The sequence below is a fragment of the Xenopus laevis genome, chromosome 3S, assembly GCF_017654675.1.
Source record: "Xenopus laevis strain J_2021 chromosome 3S, Xenopus_laevis_v10.1, whole genome shotgun sequence".
NCBI classification, from domain to species: Eukaryota; Metazoa; Chordata; class Amphibia; order Anura; family Pipidae; genus Xenopus; species Xenopus laevis.
The window spans coordinates 57,674,126-57,696,971 of record NC_054376.1 but is presented as its reverse complement, the minus strand read 5'-3'; the positions used below and the strand labels follow the sequence as shown (position 1 = coordinate 57,696,971).

General features: G+C 36.8%; 1 long non-coding RNA gene across 1 annotated transcript in view; it reads right to left on the bottom strand.

Moving 5' to 3' along the window:
• The window catches only part of LOC108712958, a 98,360-nt gene that overhangs the window by 18,561 nt on the left and 56,953 nt on the right, over positions 1 to 22,846 (bottom strand). The window lies entirely within an intron of this gene.

Here is a 22,846-nt window from a genome sequence, read left to right as displayed (position 1 = left end):
GTGGATATTCTTCAGCAGATCGGTGCGCCTGCCGCTTACTATTACTACCATTCTGCAGACAGCACTTGCCGCTGGAGAGGCAGAGGCTGCCCTCCTCCTCTTCTTCTTCCTCGTCGGAGGAGCAAAGGCTGGAGTCAAAGTCCGACTGCTGGGAATAGGGGAAGCGCTGCAGAGCGGACCACTGCCTCCTCTTCACATACTGTCACTAGAATAGCCAGTGAGGAGAAGTTGAACGCCGCTGCATGGATGGTCGCCCTTTCGCCGTTTTAGAAGAGGACAGGAAGTGGAGTTTTGGTAAGTTATCTCTTAATAAAGGCTTTGCAATTTAAAAGTTTTATTTGCCTTGGTGTTTATTTTTCGTTCTATACTAACGAATTTTGGGGAAAAAAAATTTAGTGTTACTGGTCCTTTAAGTATTCATTAATGAAGCAATTCATCTAACCTCTTTTGTTTAAATTTTTTTTAATCAAACGTGCCAATTTGTATCATAATTATAATTATCTAACATGAGACCATGGGCAGGTGCTCCTCTTTACGGAAAACTGCACTTGCCCAGCACACTTCTTTACCCACATCACCAACATTTACCTCCTATGGATCCCTTATGGTTGAAAATTAATTTCTGTACCTGCTCTGTGAGGCTAAAATGTTATTGTTAGTTTTTATTACTTTTTTTAGGCCCATGCTAGTCACAGTGTCGGACTGGCCCACAGGGATACCAGGAAAACTCCCGGTGGGCCAAGGTGTCAGTGGGCCCTCCTGCTTCTAAACATTTGGCTTATTTCATGGCCATTCCCGATTTCTATGAGAATAAAGAGCCTAAATAGATGGAATAATAGGTTATAGTATGTAAAGAAAAGAGAATAGGAGAATAGAGGTTGAGTAAGTAAAGGAAGAAAATAATACTTTGAGTGGGCCCCTGGTCTAAAGGTTTTTGGGTGGGCCCCTGGTCTAAGGGTTTTTGGTGGGCCCCTGGTGTCCCAGTCCGACACTGGCTAGTCATATTCCAGTCTCTCATTCAAGTCACTTGTTGTTGCTAGAGTAAATTGGATCCTTCCAAGGAAAGTCACTGAGCTAAAAGCTAAATTGTTAAAAAGAATTTCACTGTCTATATAAAAGGTGAACCACCCCTTTAAGTTTGATAATTTGAATTTATAATTTAACAAAACCAGTTAGAACCTTCTTTGCATTTTGTCTGTGTGTTTTTTTCCATAACTCTGTAGTTGTGTTTCCCTCTGGGGGGCCACATGGGACATAACTGTTCAGTGAGTTTGCAATTGATCCTCAGCATTCAGCTCAGTCAATTATGTCCCATGTGCCCCCCCCCCTCAAGTCTCTGATTGGTTACTGCTTGGTAACTAATCAGTGGAAAACAAGAGAGCTGTAAAGCAGGAAGTACTGTTCTGTTACACATCCAGTCACTCCAGCCTTTACACATTACATTTTTTGGCTAACTATGTTAGAAACATTTTTTATTTTGCACATCCTATTTCTATTTACCCACTTTTTATTTTTATACTGAACAATTCCTTATACTGATGATATATTTTTCTTATTTATTTGCTGCTTAGAGCAAACCTGTTTTGTGCCATGCTCAAACAGAGCACGGGCGTCAGTTTTATTATGTTTTAAAATTTATTTTTACAAATAAATTATTATTTTTGATCCATCTATTGTGTGTATCCGAGTACTGAATGTTAATAGTAGGTTGCTGAGTAGAGCAGAGTAGCCATAAAAAGCACTCACTTGTAGTACAGTTGTAAATGTATTCAGTAATCAAAATAAATTCAGCTGTTTTTTTTTTTTACATACATACATCTTTTTGATCTTGTACCTCAAAATCTCAAATTGGGCATTAGCGCTGGTACATTGGAACTTTATATATATGTATGTATGTATATATATATATATATATATATATATATATATATATATATATATATATATATATATATATATATATATATATATATATATATATATATATATATATATATGTCTGTTGGGGGATGCTACCCTAAACTAAATTACTTGCCCCCCCTGGAAAATTTTCTGCGGACGCCCATGCTACTGGGATAAAAGAATGCACACATTATTGAGGTTTTTTAGTAATAAATCAATTCCTATTGACTATAATTAGGACAGACAAAACAAATTATCCGGCCATTAAATCTGTAATGAGTTGCTGTGCAACAAATCTCTTGTTTTTGAAGTTAGTTCCAATGATTCCATTGAACTATTCCAAAGTCAGCACTACTAGTTCTAGTAACTCATTTTGCTGCATGAGTTTTATTGCAAAAACAGTTATCTTATAGATATGTGACATGTCCCATAGGCCGTGTTGTTTAGCATTACCTTTTAATGGAATCTGACGTAGGAATTGAATCTTTATTTATTCACTTACCACTTATAGTAAAAGGAACATTGAATCTGAAGCACCAGCAGCCACATTTGAAATGAAATTGGCCAAAAGCTAGATCTGACCTCTGCAAGTAGAGGATAAACGATGATCAAAGTGGGAAGGTTTCTAGATCTTTAGTCAAATAAAGGGCAGGATCTGTCTGATCCATTGCTTTTTTCACCTACCAATAAAGCCAATCTTTACCAGGCAGTAACAATAATGTTATTTTTTACAGCTGATCTAGGATGAACAAATGTGCAGCCTTTCCCTTTCATTAGTGTGCAGGCACAAGATGTAGAACTGAAAAGCAAACCATTTGGAGGGTGTAATTTCAATGAAAATGAAGCTGCAAAATTCTACGCTATTGCCCTCTCTATGGAACTGGTGAAACATCATTAACCATCTTTATATTTGCAACATTATTGAAATTTCAGTGTATTCAAATTCCTTGATATCCTTTCATTTGGTTCACATTTGCTTTAGTGTCTTCCATTTAGTGCTAAATGAAGGGAAACTGCTACAGAGCCAAATGATCTAATTAACATTTCAGTTATTGTGTCTGGCTTACAGCTGCACTTATAACCAAACCAACATGAATCAGCTTTTTATGGGCAAGACAGAAATTATATGGTTGGAAACTCTGTTACTATAAGTATGTCAGGATCCTGTTGCTTATATATATGGCACAATCACTTACTTAGCACACACTCACACTTAAAACTTGTCATTTTTTTTTAAAGGAAACAGAAATATATATATATATATATATATATATATATATATATATATATATATATATATATATATATATTATCGCCTCTCTATTTATTTTTCTTCAGTGGCGGGATGCCACATTTTAGAATACCAGAGCTTTTTTTTCCAGGAAGGTCCATCACTCTCCTGTAGGCTGTCTCCCCATGCAACAGAATGGCTTAGGAGGGAGAGTCTGCCTGGGGGAGGTCACCATTGGGGCTGCCGGGGAATCCTTGCTCGTGGGCCGGGCATGGCTGGGAGGGGCCTGTTGCTGCTTCCACATATTCTGTCGGGGTTACTAGCATGGTTCTGTTGCAAAATACTGGAACTGATGGCTGAAGGGTCAGAAGGAAGCAGCGTGCTCCTACCTCACTCCAACTGTCGCCACCACTGTTGCCAGAAACTGCAAGTGAACTTGGCGGAGCTCCCGGGCTCAGCCACCAATAGCATACAGCTCTGCAGGAAAGAAGAACAATGAAACAAGGAGTGACCGTACAGCCGCCCAATTAGAAGGAAGAGTAAGCAAACCCCGCCCGCAATTCTCATTAGAAAGGGGCAGCTGTAAGGTGGCTATCATGGTGACCTCTCACACTCTGTGGACAGGGCCGCACCTTCCTTCCTGCAGCTTTGTGGAGAGTAAGTGAAGAAAGAGCTTTGTGGGTACTGGTAGAGGCCACTTGGCTGGATCTAGAGGGTATGGTTGGATTTCATGGCAGGGCACAGAGACACAAGTTAGGAGAGAAAAAGTGTCACTGTGCCACCCTTTATGAGCTCTGTGGGTATTAATACATTATATAGCCTCTGTGCCACTGTGATATGGGTTCTGGGGGTATTTATACAGGAAATCCTTTAGTCCTTTAGATTTAGTCCTGATTTAACTCCTGATTTAGTAGGGGCGTGGTCTCTTGAAAAATTTGGTGAATTTTCTGGTGGGTGTGGCTTTCTCCTGTGGTTGGGGCTTCACATGCCTCACACACCATCCCTTCACTGTATGTATATATATATATATATATATATATATATACACACACATATATATATATATACATACATATACACACGAGTATGGGACCTGTTATCCAGAATGCTTGGGAATTGGAGTTTTACGGATAACGGATCTTTCCATAATTTGGGTCTTCATGCCTTAAGTCTACTAGAAAATCATTTAAACATTAAATAAACCCAATAGGCTGGTTTTTGCTTCCAATAAGCATTAATTATATCTTAGTTAGGATCAAGTACAAGGTACTGTTTTATTATTACAGAGAAAAAGGAAATTATTTTTAAAAATTTGGATTATTTGGATAAAATGGAGTCTATGGGAGACAGCCAACCCGTAATTCTGAGCTTTCTGGATATAGAGTTTCTGGATAAGGGATCCTATATATATAGGTCCCTGAGTGGACCGTAACCTCACGTCGGTTTTACATGTATTTTAATATACTTTGATTTTTTCACTAAAGAACTCGGTGTTGCTGGTCATTTCTTCTTTATTATATATATATATATATATATATATATATATATATATATATATATATATATATATTTTTATATATATATATATATATATATATATATATATATATATATATATATATATATATATATATATATATATATACACACACACACACACACTGTATACTGTATGTATACACACAGTGATGTTATCAATTATAATCAGTGCTTAGCAGTGATGAGAGAACTGCAAAAATTCTCAACATGCTTTGACATCAATGGGCGTTTTTTTTAGTGTGCTTGTGCAAAATACATTGGAGTCAAAGGGTGTTTTTTTCTTATGACAAAAAATATACAGAGAATCAATGCATTTTTTGTAGCAATGGACATCTTTTTCCACACAACAAAAAAAATACACTGGCATTAATGACCATTTTGTTGCTGCAGAATTTTGACAGGGTTTAGCAAATGAATATGGCAAATGGGAAAGGCGGAATCTTACTCCAAATCAATGGCTGATAAAAATTGTTGAGGAACTGAATGTTCTTACAATTTAAAAAGTCTATATAAATACTCAATGATAAATGAAAAGCCGATACCTTTTTATGTTTCGGGACTGCATGGCCCTTCATCAGTGATAATAAACAAAATATACTGATGAAGGGCCATGTGGTCCCGAAACTTTTGATCTGTTGAATTGTGTCAAGAGCACCATGGAATAAAACTTGGGATCACCCCGTGTGTTGCATAAAAAGGTATCGGCTTTTCATTTATCATTGGATTCATTGCTGGCATGTGGCTAGGCCCGTGCCAATACCTGCAACCCCTCCTGCTTGACTTTTGGTTATATAAATACTCCACACACATTTATATACTGTATTTACATTGATTAAACAAAACCTAAATATTTTAATATCACAATGTACTGAAATAATTGAAATATTGAAAAGTAACATTTTCCAGTGCCTCCCCCCATCCTAGTTTTAAAGCAAAAACATTTGCCTTAGATATTACTACATTACTATACTACTACATTATATACAGGGGTTTTTCTACATTTTTAAAGGTGTTGCAGTTTTAGAACATAGAATTATTTCATAAATGCCTCCAGCACAACATGTCTTTGTGGCATACAGAATGCATGTGGCTGCTTCAAACAGTTTCAGACAAATTCATAATGAAGTCTCACTAGATTTTATTGAAGACAAACAACAACACGGCAGAGCGAATAAAGAATTGGAAAATCAGCACAGCAATGGAAGAGGTGAGTGAATAGCTGGAAATCACTGGTTTGCAGTAATTTGCATTGAATCACAGAATTCTAAACTACTTGATTAAGCTGCACCATTTCCCGATTTCAAAGACAGTTGATTACTGCCATTTTGGCTGGCTGCTAACAGATTTACAGATCCAATGTAGCAAGTTCAGATAATATGCGAGGAGAACAGCAAGTGGTTGGGAAGTTGTGTCAACAGAAGTTGCTAATCACAAGTCTAGTCCATACAATAAAATTGAATTATGAAGCACCATTGAGAACATCACTAAAGGGATACTGAAATGAATCAATTAATAGTGCTGCTCAAAAGAGCAAACAGATTTTTTTATATTCAATTTTGAAATCTGACATGGGGCTAGATATATTGTCAATTTCCCAGCTGCCCCAAGTCATGTGACTTGTGCTCTGATAAACTTCAATCACTCTTTACTGCTGTACTGCAAGTTGGAGTGATATCACCCCCCTCCCTTTTCCTCCCAGCAGCAAACAAAAGAACAATGGGAAGGTAACCAGATAGCAGCTCCCTAACACAAGATAACAGCTGCCTGGTAGATCTAAGAACAACACTCAATAGTAAAAACCCATGTCCCACTGAGTCTCTTTCAATTACATTGAGAAGGAAAAACAGTAGCCTGCCAGAAAGCCTTTCTCTCCTAAAGTGCAGGCACAAGTCACATGACTGGAGGCAGCTGGGAAATTGACAAAATGTCTAGCCCCATGTCAGATTTCAAAATTAAATATAAAAAAATCTGTTTGCTCTTTTGAGAAATGGATTCCAGTGCAGAATTCTAATGGAGTAGCACTATTAACTGGTGTGTTTTGAAAAAAACATGTTTTCCCATGACAGGATCCCTTTAATTAAAAACAGCTCTTTATATTCAAAAGTTAAAACCACCTTCGCATGCAGGGAGAAGTGGCCATCCACTTAATGTATTTCGTAGCGTCTCACACTTCATCAGAAGCTTCTGTTCTCAGTGGGGCTCCGTAATTAAATTTTATTGTATGGACTATGGTGACTGCTTAAGATTGCAGTATACATGCAGAACAAAGAGAATAAAACAGCCGGGAAGTGCTCCCACAAAGACAGAGTTTCAGAGAAGCATATTTTGTAGTGCTAGACCATTGGAATGGTTTCCTCATCAAACATACAAATTATACATATATACTGATCTTTACAGGATAGGCCCTGTTCAATAAAGCTTATGCCTTCAGGTTATAGCTTTTGGCACCAAAAGTAACATAATTGTATTTTGCATCACTTTGTTATCATTAGCAGCACTCCTATGAGAAGTCCTTGTGCTCACTAGACCAAGGGGCCCATTTACTTAGTTCGAAGGAATAGAATAGAGGAAAAAAAGTTCGAATTTTGAATGATCGAATATGGCTACTTTGACCATCGAATGGGCTACTTCGACCTTCGACTACGACCTTCGACTTCGAATCGAACAATTCGAACTAAAAATCGTTCGACTATTCGACCATTCGATAGTCGAAGTACTGTCTCTTTAAAAATTTCTTCGACCCCCTAGTTCGCCACCTAAAACCTACCGAAGCCAATGTTAGCCTATGGGGAAGGTCCCCATAGGCTTCCTAACAATTTCCTGATCGAAGGAATATCCTTCGATCGATGGATTAAAATCCTTTGAATCGTTTGATTCGAAGGATTTAATCGTTCGATCGAACGATTATTCCTTCGATCGTTCGATCGATTGTAGGAATAGCGCAAAATTTTTTTTTTACTTCGACGGTCTAATATCGAGGGTTAATTAACCCTCGATATTCGACCCTAGGTAAATCTGCCTCCTAGACTTTCACTAGACTAGATGTGCATATGTGCATGGGGTGTTCAGGGATGCTTGCCTTGTGGCACTGAGCTATATTTCATATTCTGATGTATATGACGGTATCATTGTGTAAATGTATAAATTATATATGCATATATACTTATACATATAAAATGCACATAAAATATTATAAATTGTATGTATATACTTATGCCTATAACATACACATGCGGTCTCTTTCATACAATGTCACATAAAATAAAAATTCAGAATTTTAGCTCTTTATTACACACAAAAATTTATTTGGGTTTCAATGCTTTGAAATAAAAAACACAATTTCACTGTAGTTTTTGTTAATCAGTGAGTTGGCCAAGGGTCTGAATAATTTTGTAAGGCACAAATATATATATATATATATATATATATATATATATATATATATATATATATATATATATATATACACACACATACACACAGTACCTGTAACAGCTCCACAGCTGATAGAATGCAATTCAATGGAAATTGAAGCTTAACTATCAATCAAGCACTTTGCTCTCCTTTGCACTTTATATGTGATATGAAGTTGATTCTTTCTGCTGAAAGGAAGATCATCTCCATTTAAATGAAAGAAACTAGATATTTCCCACTGAGGCAAAGTCATTACATATTGAAGAAGGTCATAAGAAACCAGACATCTGAAACTGAGGCGATCAAAGGTCCACAGCTTGAGTCTTTATGTGGCTAAAGGTTTGGCATTTTTCAGCTTAACCATTACATAATGTTGGTGCCAGGAATTTCAAACATTCAGTGCACACAAGTGTAGATCTGTGTGTGTTAAAGTGGACACGTCACCCATACATAAAAAGCTGTATAATAAAAGTCCTTATCAAATTAGACATAAAACCCAAACTATTTTTTTCATTAAAATATCCATACGTGTTGGGATGTTGCTTTTAAAGATTTCAGCTGTCAATCATATATCGCTTGCTCCTTCTCAATGTTTTAGGCATAGAGGTGGGGCAAGCAATTATTTTCACTTTAAATTCTGCATTTCATGCATGTCGCTGCACGGCCCACATTCCCCCTCCCTGTTCACAGTCTATAATTGTGTAACAAATAAGAAAAACCCGCGGCTCTATCCGAGTGTTAAATACTCAGTAATTTCTAATAAAAAACCGAAGCTCACTGTCACGGTCGCACCCAAAATCCAGAACCGATTCCAAGCACCCTGGTCTCTGCTCGTGCTTCCGCCTGTTGCAGTTGCCTTTGGCTTCGGGAGGAGCCCTCAGCAACTCGGATGCCGCCAGGTCTTAAAATGAGAGGTGCAAGACGAGGGGTTCTAGACAAGCAGAGAGGCACGACCGGATAGCAAAAGTCTTTGGGCAGAAGGTCGCTGTACAAGGTGTGAGACAGATTCGTAGTCAGAACAGGCTGGGTCGAGGCAGGCAGAGTATAAGCGTAGTCAGGCAGGTAAAGGTCAAACCGGGTGATCAATCAGAAGGAATTAGCAGAGGAGGCAATCGGTATTCAGGCAAGGGTCAGGATTCAGAAGTCAGAATAGTCAAAAAGCCAGGCATGGTCAAACACAGGAATCAGATACAGGATCAGGATCAGGAATAGGATCAGAACAAGCTCAAAGCACCAGGAAACAAATCCTATAATGGGCAGTGAAAAACAAAACAATACCCCTTTAAATACATTTGAAATTCGCGCCCTTGTGCTCTGGCGTGTTGACATACGCCTATAAATACAGCAGAGGCGCGCTGCACGCGCCCTTAGTTAGCTGGTGCAGGACCAGGACAGACGTGTGGCGGGCGTCCCTTCCGTCCCCCCACTAGACCACCAGGGTAAGCTGTTACAACCAGCATAAAAACTGACCTGGGTGCAAAGCCCCAGGTCCGTCTCTAGAGGGATCAGCCTTCTCGGCACATTTAATCAAACAATATATTATATATATATATATATATATATATATATATATATATATATATATATATATATATATATATATATATATATATATATATATATATATATATATATATATATATAGTTCGCATTCATCGAGGAGGATGGGTGGCCTGGGTGTAGCACCCTGAACCCGTAGCTAGGACATCTGTTTTTAACTCATGGAATAAAGATTGAATTTTATCCAAATTGGTGGGTCACAGGAGTGCGTGCTCATTTGAGGATTTCCTATAATTGTGTAGCCAATGCAAAGGCATGGGCATCAGGTGCACAAACAAGATTCTGAGGTGTTACAATGCTTTTCTTAATAACAGTGTCTACAAAATGGCTGCTGTCTGCTAGCTGTGGTGGTGCATTCCAAGGATGACTGCAACAAAGATTTAAATAATTTATATAGTGCAAGTAAAGTTCATTTTGCTTAACAAACCCAATAGATAAGAATTTGGAATTATTTCTGAGGGTGACAGGTCTCCTTTAATTAAGAAACTGTGAAATAGAGATTTAAATGTGAACATATTTATCGTACACATGTTCCTTGTCAGAAGCAGAACATAGACATATTACTTCATCGATTGCACTTTTGGCAGTAGATTTTTGCAGTGCATCAACAGCATCTTCCCCTAGGATATTAAAAGGGCTCCTAATAAAAAGTAGTGTTATGTTTATGTATTATGTCTTAAATGGCATTGGATTTCTGAAGAATGCAGTTGCCAAATAGGTCATAAACATGACTTATCACAGCCATTTATTACGAGAAAATATACAGTATTGGGAAATGCAGGACTAAGTACGTAAAATATAAAAAGCTTACATCCATGCCATTAGGAGAAGATTATCCAAGCGTTGTGCTGAGAAACATCATGCATAAATAAAAGTGCATTTTGTGAGAAGTGTTCTTGATGACACTTTATGTTAAATAGGAGTAGGATGGAGAAAATACATAGACTGTGGAGATAAGGTGTGACTGTTTTTGAATAATTGGTGCATGTTATTTAGTTTGCAGGAAATTGACAGAAAATGCAATTCAGAAAATATGAAATGTGCATACTGGACGCAAGGGGCCACAGGGCTCCTCTAGGAAAGTTCAAGTATATAAATTTCTGTAAAAGACTCTATATTGAAAACATAGACTTCAATACTAAGCTAAGAAGAGGGTAGCAAAATCCATAAGAGATCCGAATTTTAAAAAAAAACTGTGATACCAAAGTATTTTAGTTAGAGATAAAAATAATTTGAAAAGAAAATCTCATTAAAGTATGGCACAAAGCTAAAAGGATGTCACACGGAGAAACTTAAAATCTATTGGGTCTAATAGGAATTCAGGAACAGCTTGCTCTTTTGTCCTTTCACCAAAAGAATCCCTCCATTTCTTCTCAGTTTGTACTATGTCTGAATGAGGCTCCCAGAGCACCCACACGGGCAGGGAAAGTTGTATAGAGGGGGAAACAGTAGATAGTAGGGGAACTATCACAAAAATGAAAATGTAATATAAGCTTCAGCATACTGAAATGGGACACTTTGTAAATACAATCAATTAAATATTCAGCATTGTTTCTGAAATAATCAAGTTTATGTTCACTAACCCTCTCTCAGCAACTGTTTCTCTTCATTCTGTCTTCATTCAGCATTTGGGTGCCAAATAGTCATTGACAGTTAGATCCAATATATCTTATAGGTGGGGCTTCCTTTCCTAGCAGATGCATTAGAGCCCATTCAAATAACTGATTTCAGTACAAACGAAATCTAACAAAATTACTGCCTTTTGCACAAATTCTGCATGTAGAGAGACATGATGTCTGGTGACTTTTATAGGGTGAGCTCTAATACATCTTCTAGGCAAAAAGAGCCCCCTATAGGATATATTGGATCTAACTGTCAATTATTATCTGACACCCAACTCCTGCATGAAGAGAGAATGAAGAGAAACAGATGCTGAGAGAAGAATAGTGAAGATGAACTTGATTATTTCAGAAACAGTACAGAATTTTTTATTGATTGTATTTAGAACGTTTATTATCTCACAATGCTGAAGCTTATATTAAATTTCCATTTTCGCGATAGTTCTCCTTTAAGATTAGGAGATGTAATATAAATCTGAATATCATCATTATAAAGACTGTATTGAATTCATATGACTTGATTAAGAAAGGAGGCATACAAATAAAATAATGGAGGCCTAGGACAGAGACCTGGGTATATCCACCAAAAATAGGTAAAGAAGAAAAATATATACTCCACTGTTGAAGATGTTACTTGGAAGATAAGTGGAAAACTATGACAGGGCAGTGCCACTACGGCCAAGAGAATGGAGAAATTGGAGCAGGAGACGGTGATTGATCGTGTCAAAGAGTATTAGCTAAAACCGACACAGTTGCTTCTAAAATCTAATTACAGTAATAATTGAAAAACCAATTAGCATAAACCCAATTAATCAAAGACCTTGTACAAATAGGCCCTCAGAAACCCCCCACCCATAACTTACTGGACAACTCTACATATTGCTTTTTGAAGTCTTGTTACAGCACCTTATAGAAGCCCTAATGACAATTGTGTCAGCAATACAAGAGAAAAGGTGATGGAAAAGAAGAGGGAAATTAGGAATGGAGAAAGAAAGTAGAGACAAAAACTAAAAACAGACCAGAAATATAGATGAGGTTAGAAAATGAGTTTGTTTAAACTTATGTTATCAAATGTGGCACACTATGAGTCATTTGGAGACTAGTGACAATAATTATTTCACTAGAAATTAAGGTTACATTATGCCCATTCATCATTTATGGTCAGTAGTGATGGGCGAATTTGGGCCGTTTCGCTTCGCCGTAAAATTCGCGAATTTTGCGCGAAATTCGAGAAACGGCGAAAAATTCGCGAAACGGCGCGAATTTTCGCAGGCGTTTCGCGAATTTATTCGCTGCCGGCGAAACGCACAAATTTGCCGCGAATTCGCACCTGGCGAATAAATTCGCCCTTCACTAATGGTCAGTCATTTCAGTTTACTGTAATAGAAAGCTCAGCTGTGATTGGGAATCACATTTAACATTACACTCAGCTACCCCAAGCTTTTTATCTTTCTAATTGATTAAACTAACTGTGATCAGAAATGTAGCACATAGCCAACAGGTTAACTGCCTGATGCACTGCATGTTTTTTTTGTTTTTTTTAAAAGATATTTTTATTGAATATTGAATTTTCGTACATGTACAACATAAATTATAATAAGACAAACAACAAAAATAAAAAAAAAAAAAAAAAAAAAAAAAGAAGAGAAGAAAAGGAAAGAAGAAGAAAAGAAGAGAGCAGAGGAGGTGAGAGATGGTCCATCCTGTCAACATTTCAGTATTACAATGAGAAACAGGCCTTTAAAACACATTCGGGCTATTTGTATTAGAGTTCAATACCCATACCATCCAAATTGCTATAAATTTGTCTGTGCACCCTCTGGACATATAAACCGCTTTATAATACGGAAGCGCATTATTAACTAAGGCTTTCCACTCCTCCATCGTAGGTGTAGCCGGTCTATTCCACCGGAGGACAATTAACTTCCTTGCATAAAACATGAGCAATTGAAGCAGAGTTCTGCTTTCGACTGAGTCAACCACCCCATCCGTGCATCCCAATAGTGCCAAACCAGGATCAGGCGGTATAGGCAAGACCAATACCTTGGAAATAAAGGAAAAAACATATATCCAATAGCGAGTCAATTTGGGGCATTTCCAGACCATATGGATCCACGTTCCTGGGTGTCCACACCCTCTGGTGCAATGCTGATCTCTAGTCAGATCCATAAGATGGAGACGTTCCGGTGTGAAATAGGAACGATGTAAAAATTTAAGTTGTATCAGCTTGTCCCTGGCTGATATTGTGGTAGTCAACACATGGCGCAGGATCAAGGTCCATTGTTCCTCAACCAAATCCTCAATATCTCTGGTCCATTTTGGGAAACACTTTAGTGGCTGTTTTTCCCCTGGTGCCATCAAAATGTGATATATACAAGATAGAGGTTTGGGGACCTCCTGAAGCTGTAAAGCAGTTTCCAGCGTAGTGGCCACAATGGTGTCATTTGGATTGGGGATGCACTGCATGTTTAACTTTAAACACCTTGTAGTTGAAAAAAATAAACTTCATGTGCCTGGTAATTTATCATTCCCCCCCCCGTTTCCTTTTTTCAAAAACTCATTTATTTTTAATGTTCTTTAACTGAAACACACATAACCATGCAAAGACCGCAAGTTACTTCTAAATTCTTTAATATGTCTTTGAAAGTTTGTTGGGTAGAGTAGGTGGAAGACAGTCTTTCCTCAACGGCTTTTGCTAGTTAATTACAGATGACATTACCTGCAATTCATGCTTTATTAGGGAAACTTCTGCATTTGTCTGGAATAATTGAATCGTTGGTCTGCTCACAATAAAGCATTCCCCCTAATTTGCATTAAATACGTGTTTGGAATGCAAATAGCTGTACTCATGAATTACTTATAATATTGTTTTCAACAATTTTAATCATTGCAATGCTATAGAATGCAGAGAACTGCAGTGTATATGATTTCACCATAAAACTAAAGGTTTTTAATTTAAGAAAAATCTAAATAATGTTATGGAAGACACCAAATATTATTCATGACATAGATTTAAATCCATGGGGGGGATACTGAAAGATGTTGGGGTGTGGACGAATGGCTACTTTAATCTGCTCATAACAAAATCCATATATTTTCATTCAGACCAATGTTGCTTGAATTTGCCTAAAACCCAGTTCCATTAGTGTTTCGGGAGAAAAAAAAAAGAGGAACTTGGCCTGGAAACGTTGAAAGGATGGAGGCCAAACTTCCCAAAATTCAAGGCAGCAGAATAAGCACAACCCCAGAACATTATCTATGCATGGAAATCAGATCATGGAAGCATATCCCAGCTTACAATTGAGCAATCCATTTGCTTGCAGTTACAAAGCTGATCCTCAGTGTAAACTCGAAATAAAATCTAATTTTTGGCCCTAAAGTGTAAAGGGTTAAAATGTTAAGACCACCAGGACCTGCCTCCAGGTGCAAAAATTCAAAGTGACTGAACTGTTAAGTTAAACCTTATCTCCTGATGTTCTAGAATGGAATGGCCATCAAATAATAAAAAATGGAGTGTGAAAAGATCTGCCTTATAAAACACACTCATTTACTAGGGACATTTAACTTGACCTAGAACTTGTTCACTCTATGGACTCCATAAAGGCCAACTAAGGGGATTAATTTCTTGACTTTAGCCTAATCTTTAGCCTTTAGCTTAAATTATGTTTTGGGTGCTGCTTTATTTTCTTGAATATGTTTGTTTTGCCATACATGAGTTTCTAGCTAAGAGTTGTTTTTAAGATACAGTACCTATTAACTACAACTATAAATCAGGTACACAGTGCAAAGATGGGATGTTAAATGAAGACACTCATTAAGGTTGTGACAGTCGAAGCTACAATTATGGCACTGAAAATATTGGGTGATTGATAATAGAAATGGCATATTAGTTTTGAAGCAAATTTTTTTTCTTTTTAATGACAGACAACTTGAAACTTGGAAGCATGTGCTCCATTACATGCACTAACCCTGTGATCCAATCTGTATTGCTCCAGACACCAGAATACATAGAGTACTCCTTTTGCATTTTAAACCATATTATCAAACAATTTTTGTGCATCTTCTGAGAACTAATAAAATGTCTCCCATCCACTGAAAACTCTAAGATTCATGCAGTATTATTAATCCAATATGTTCCTTCTGATGTTGTTATAAATAAGGATTATTGCTTTTAATGAGTAGAAATATTTATTAAAATAGATAAATCAATACTTGAAGTTTCCTATACGAAGTCAGATTTAGTTCATTGCAGATATCTGCTCTCTCATTATTAAGAAAGATGATGAGTTGTACTAAATATTAGTTCTAATAAGATATTGTTTTAATTATTCCCTGGTCCCATTTAAACTAATGAAACTTTTCGTTTCATTGGACATTTATTTGGTTCACATGACTGTAGTAGTTGTTCTTAATCTTTTTAATATCTCTAGTGCTCATTGAGTTCCACTATTGTAACATTTTTGCAGTTAAGCACCTTCAGTGGGGGACAGGGAAATAGGCATTCAGTGCTTTTTATTAGCATATGCTTTACATTCATAGTATATGTAAAGTATAGGGAAATGTATTGTTCCAGTAGCTAATAAACATATATGAAACTGCCCTTCCTGCTCTCCATCACCTTAAATTTGCCCCATGAAAAGCTCAATTACTGGCTCTACCAGGCAGTTGCAATAAAGATAGCAATCACTCTTACTTTTTTGTATAATCTTTATTAGTTTTTCTACAGAAAGGGTTTTTCTGATTTTTTGAAGCACTTGGTCAATTTATTACACCACAGGGTGACCAGTGTAGCAGATTCAACATTGTGGGGGGACAACCCCTCCCTTCATCAGGAATTTCTGACAAACAAAACATTTTGCCACCTTGATATGTTGAATCTTTTCACCAAAGAGGATCCAGAAGCCCAACCAAAGATATATATTCTTGTTTGGTCTTTATTGGATAGTATTGTTTTAAATGGAATTTGATTGGAAGACACATGTTTTGCCATTTAGTCAACTCTAAACCATGCTTAGCCAGTTAACATCAAGACTGAGTGGCAAACCACTAAAATGGGCTTATTAAATATTTTTTTATGAAAATATTTTAATGTCACTAGAAAGCAGGCAACAAAAAATGGTAATTTTCTAGAACTAATCAGAAGTGGTATTGCAACTTATCATTTTAAACCTATTGTCCTGTTATTATCTCCTTGATACTTCATTTTAATTAGTTGAGGGATCTCGGATGCAGAGCTGAAAATTATTTCATAGACAACAGTACATAAAAAAATAGCACTGGCCATTAATAATCAGGCAATTTCCCAATAAGAGCAATAAAACAAGAACACAACTGCATTAAATATTTGATATTACTGTTCTTTGCTTAAAACTTCCCTGTGCTACCCTAGTTTAATATAGAGGAATGTGGAAGCTGTTGATGGTAAATCACATGCCACTCGTATTTCAAAGCTAAATAGTTCTTCCAAACAGCTAATGGAGCTCTATAAAGAAAGATATTAACGGTCCTTTAATAAATAGTTTGCCGGATTCATTGGCTCTAATTACAGCACAATGCTAATCTGCTTATATATTCACAATATTTAATCAAAAGGCAGGCTTCCTTAAAGACTTTTTTTTGCTAGTAAAAGGCTTAGCAGTGACTATTGCTTTAATTTTTCATGGAGGTCTATTAGTAACTGGAACACAGACGGTGCACTCATAAACCAGATTTCTTGGCTCCTGTTGCTATGTACAACTTGGTCTGCCCTTTTTAGGTTATGTCAAAAAGTACTCATCCATTTAGCTCCCAAGACATATGTGCCATGTAAAGGACTATGAGAACTGTAACAGCACTGTCAGTACAAAGAGATGTGAACAAGACTTGCATGTCTTAAAAGAGAACACAAATAGACGTTTTTTCACTGCAGTGAAAAGGACTTCAATGTTTCTTCAGAGCAAGTTGTATTTTACTTGGATGTCAGACTGATATGTTATAGAAATAAATGCAATGGGTGAATAAATTCGGCAGGCATGGGTTTTGGGGCAAATTTTCTGATTTCGCCCGCCAGTGAATGTATTTTATGAAACTGTGTAGAAAAGTCACTGGCGAAAAATCCGCCGCATTGAAAAAATTGTCGCGTGTCAAAATTGGATAAGTTATTTGGACACCCATTGACTTTAATGCATTTGGACAACATAGTTGCAGAGATTCGCCCATCACTAGTAAAGGGTACAAATAATCTTTATGGTATGTTGACCTGATCAGGGTGCATTTAATAGGCCTCTTTAAAAAGCTTGGTTTTTAAGTAGTGTTTGAAAGGAAGGGGAATTTCTGATAGGTAAGGGTAAAGAAAAAGCAACCCAAGAGAATATAACAGAAAGGCACGCTGTGACCTTAGGAAAGGACAGAGGTTGAGAGGTCTGAAGTAGACAGAATTGTGTTGCATGAGAATAAAGGTGGTATGGGAATGTAAAGAGGCCCTAAGAGAGCCTTGAAGTACAAAGACATAATATTTTCACTATGAAAAAGCAGAGTCATTCATGCCAATACAGTACAAAATGTCTGGGAGGAGAGGTTTGTCAGCTATATCAAAGACTACAGAGAGATCTAAAAAGATGACCACTGAATACTAACCTTTAGGCATTGTTAGAAGAAATTGTATAATTTATATTTTCAAAGGAAGTGAAGGAAAGAGAAGCTGCTCTAGGGTTTTAAACATATATCCAAGGGAGAGAAAAGTGGGTGTATAGGTGACAATGGACACCAGCAGGGCTGGATTTAAATTCTTTGTGCTCCTATGCCAGGCAACCCCATGCCACCGGCCCCTTGGCAACCCAACCACTACCCACCACAACTACCTACTGTGACCAGCTCAGAAGCAGTGTCCCCTCCTCTCTAAGGACCCACCCCCTGAACCTGACTTGCTCATTGCGCTACCAAAGGAAAGAAATATGAAGCCACAGTAAGGACACAAGGTTTGACAGGTATTGGTCCCCAGTGCGGCTCCCTAGCAATACAGAAATTGGGCAGCACGCTACCCCTAGGTCTGGGCCTTTGTAGACTTCCCACAAACCTAGGCCTGGACACCGGGCTGAAATCTGAGCATCAATAGAGATTGAATGGAAAAAAAAAAAAAGACACAAAATAATTGCAGTCTATATGCAAGCAAAAACAAACCCATATTGTCCTGTGTCCAAGTCCCATACATTTGTTTCCTCTACCTTATCCCAGCCCTAGTTATAATGGATAAACTGCTTTCTGCCGTACTACAGTATTTTAGAAAGTGTACATGGTCTGTGGAAACAGAAACCAATCCTAGACATGTTTATCCTTTACTTATTAAAACACCCATATACAGCAATTACCAAATAATTTTGTATAATATGTAAATACTTTTGTAGTTAAGTAAAAACTGTATATTTGTCCTCTCCTCCATGTAACTTTGGTATCCAGTACAGTTAACAGTCGGCTTACTCCTTTGTAGTTATATGATAATGTCTCTATCAACATCAAAGCTTAACAAGCTGCAAAAAAACCACAGCAACATAAATTTAATTGAGCTTCTGCATTATTTGGCTCTCTGCAAAGAAACTGCTCAGCTCGTTCTTGCAGGTAGAAATAACTTAAACTACATAGAAATAAATGACGGCACAGTAGATGGCATTTTAGTTATACATTGCATTTCATTCCTCACTGCCTGAACATTGCGCAACCGTTGCTGAATTGGGACTTTTTAATGAAAATGTAGTTAGAGAATACGAGAATACTTAATTCAGTGAAGACATCCAGTTAATGAAAATAAAAGAGCAGGCTATTACCGGGGTCAATTTCAGAGCAATTTTTTTTTGCTTAATTAAAAATTTCTCAGACTTCAATTTTGAAAGGAAAAGGATTTTTAAAAAGCCATTAGTATCCTGGTGTCTTTAATTTGATCTAAAGTTGGAACAAATGAAAGACTCATTTACTTTGTAAATGGTTGTTGAATGAAGCCAAAAATACTGTACATCATAGTTTCATAATGACGTATCCTTTGAACTCTGTTACATATATTGCTATTCCCCTACGATACTTTGGCTTTTTGTTTCATGGATTTCCAGGTGGAGACATATTTATTGGATGAATGCAATCTGAAGATTAGACTTTGCAGTCATGTACATTGCCCATAGAATCAACACTCATTTCCATAGATATGGAGCTGGAAAACTGCATAAAATATACATACATTATTTTGTAATGTACAAATGCACTGGCATTCATCATTTTGTGCTAGCACCGAGACAAATTACTGCCACAATCAATATACTGAAATGCCAATAAAAATATGAAGCTCTGTGTTTTCTTCTGTGTAATGTTTTACTATGCCATGACATGCTGATGTAATAAAAGCAACTGCACACTGTCAGCTCAGAATCCATTCCTTTTGTAATCCTGAAAGGACTGCTTGTTAGGAATATTTAAACAACAGAAAAAGACAATATCCTAATGCAGAAGTGATTTTACAGTAGAGCAGGGCACATTTATTATCAATGAACAGATATTTGCTAAGTAAAGATACAGAGCATCTTGGTACCCAACAATAACTTTCCCACACAGAATCAGAGAAGTATCTGGTACTAAACAGTATAGATAGGAGGACAGACTAATGATGAGCATAATATATGAATATGATGATGTAAGTAGGAACTTGAACTTGGTGATGGTGGACATTGTAAACTATGTATCTGCAGATGACACAAAATTAGAGGAAAAGTATGGATGTGACATCATTGCAGGGAGATCTGTACTAACTGGCAATCTGGGCAGTTGTGTCAGATGAGAGTCAGACTTAATTTAAGGTATTGCATTGGGGATGTAAAAATATGCAAGTCACTTACGGGGTTATGTAATAAAAGAAACTAAGCTTGCCCAGGAGCAGTAAACCATAGCAACCAATCAGCAGGTAATATTTAATGGACTCATTTATATCTCATTTGTTGCTATGGGTTACTGCTCCTGGGCAAATGCAGTGCCTTTTATTACATATGAGGGTTATACCCTTAATGGGACTTTTTGCAAGTGAGAAAATAGAGGGTTACGGAGAACATCTCTTAGCCCAAAGTTGATCCAGGGACTGGTCCAATTGTCATCTTGGAGGCAGGAAGGAATTCGGGGAGGCTTGAGATTGGGTTTTTGCCTTCCTCTACATCAACTAACAGAGACTTTTCATGGTTAAAAGTAATGGTTGTTTGTCTTTTTAAAGCCTAATTAGCATGGTACTAAGTTGCTATTTTTGTTTATCTTAAAAAATGTATCATCTCAGTTAATATAACGATTGCCCTGTTTGGCCAATTAAATCTAGAGGTGTTGCAAGGCTTAAAAAACTCAAGACACTTACCCAATGCCATTTCCCTAAGTAACTCGTATGCATTGAAATCCTTTTCAATTCTTCTGGAAGCTGATGAAAATTGCTTCCCGTGTACAGCCTATAACAATGCTCCGTAGTACTCTAAAGGAAATGTAAACCCTCAACCGTGCTACAGTCAGAAATGAAAGAGGGAACTCTTCTGCTGTTGCTCTGGTGTGAAAAGAGCTGAAAAAACATCAGACTCCTCTGGTCTTCCCTAGGCAGAGAATTATCAGAAAAGTTCCTTTTTTGAACTGTCCCCCTGACTGTAGCATGGTTGCCAGAACTGAACAGTAGGTGGCACAGCTGTTGCAATTTGATTATTTTTGCAGTGCAAACTATGCTAATATTTTGACATTAGAATAGCAGTCTGAGAAATATTACATTTGTTTGCAGGTTTAACATTTTCTTTAAGGTCAGAGAGGCTGGTAAAATTCTATAATGTAGAGCATTACTGATTATTGTGTGTAGGGTTAAGCCTGTTATCTGGCTCTTTTGAGAAGCTAGCAACACCTCTGATCTCTAAACAGGTATCTTAGTAGAATGGGCCTCTATTTTTCAACTTTAGCCCCTTGGCAAATGTTGCTTTGCTCATATTCCCCACCAATACAGTAATTATGACTTTGCTGACATAAAAATTAAAAGTATTGGTAAAGGAACTGTTATGTTTGCTGAAATTACATCGGAATAGTATTACTAAAATTTTAACACTTTCTGTCCAGACCCCTGTTCTGAGTATTGAGCAAAATACATTTTTTCATCCGTAGATGGAAAAAGATTTATCACTGAATTTTTTTCACCCATCTATGGGAGTAGGGGTTTAAAATGCACAACACACATGTGCACCATTTCTCACCTAAAGGATCCAACATTATTTTAAATCATACAACACTTGTATAAACCTGAATGTGCAAAATGCTGTAAAACGGATAACCGTGTTGAGTTGGATCCAATTTGCAACTATTTTTTTTGTACGGACATATTCATGAAAGCGTGCTGTCGATGTTTGCATCGTCAGTTTTTCATCATCTGGAATTGTTCTGGTGTAAAATATGACAAAAAATAATGCAAGTATTTTACATGAGTTTATACCAACAGCTAGACCATTGCATATAGAGTTATAATATAAAATATAAAAATAACACAATTTTTTCTGTGTTATAACATTGTATTAAAAATTAATATGTTAATTGTGCGCATTCATGGATTTATTTTTTCTTGCACTTTTATCAGTTGGCCTCTATGTGTTGCTTAATGTTATGGAAATATAGGACTATTATATAGGATACTGCTTACTTTTATTAACTGCTTATAAGATTCTGTAGGAAAGCAATACATTTTATGAAGTTACATAAGCTGCGAGTGCTTATTTAATTAAAAAAGAGAAATATTTCTGCACAGTGCCTTGTGGCTAAGTCAACATTAAGAATTGCTTAATTTTTTTTAGCTTAAACTTGCATTACTCAGGAACAATACCATAGGAAAAATCATTGCAACAAAGCATTTGCATTTGCTTAAAAAAGAGTTTACTTGGAGGTACAAGTTACAATTATTTTGAGGCAAAGTAAGTTGTTGCTTAAACTCCCTAAACTTGACTTAAATGCAGGGAGAATGAACAACTTTATAAATGTTACTTGCCTTGCACTTATTCTCTCTTCAGGTAGCAGAACTTTCATCACCAGCTCAGTAGAGCAATCAACAGTCATGACAGCTCCGTCCAATTTTCTCAATAACCTCTTAGCCTTGCTTCTTAGGGGATGGTAAAATTGACGTGTGGTGTTTAATGCAAGTCTCTTTCTTAATAATAGTACATGCAACATATTTTGCGCAGACATGAGAATTTGCTAGATGGCAAGGCCAAACTTTTAGATAGACATTTAATCACCCCACTATTCAAATAGGCCTTGTATTGGTTTAAAAATGACATTACCCTGTTACACTAATCTCAAGAATGTAACAGTTGTAAAATATATCATGTTAAATACTGCTCTTAGGTTTCACTGTACAATGAAGCAATGACACCATCACATTATATGTCCGGCTGCAGTGTCAAATACGTACCATTAACCTGTACTGAAATGTACAATTAACTTAAAAGTTAAACTCCACCCAAATTTCTTTTGTGTACTGAAAAATAATGAATGTAATTCTACATGTATTTTCTTTGTATTTGGCTCTTTCTTACATTGACAGCTGGGTCAACATGTTTTGGGCAAA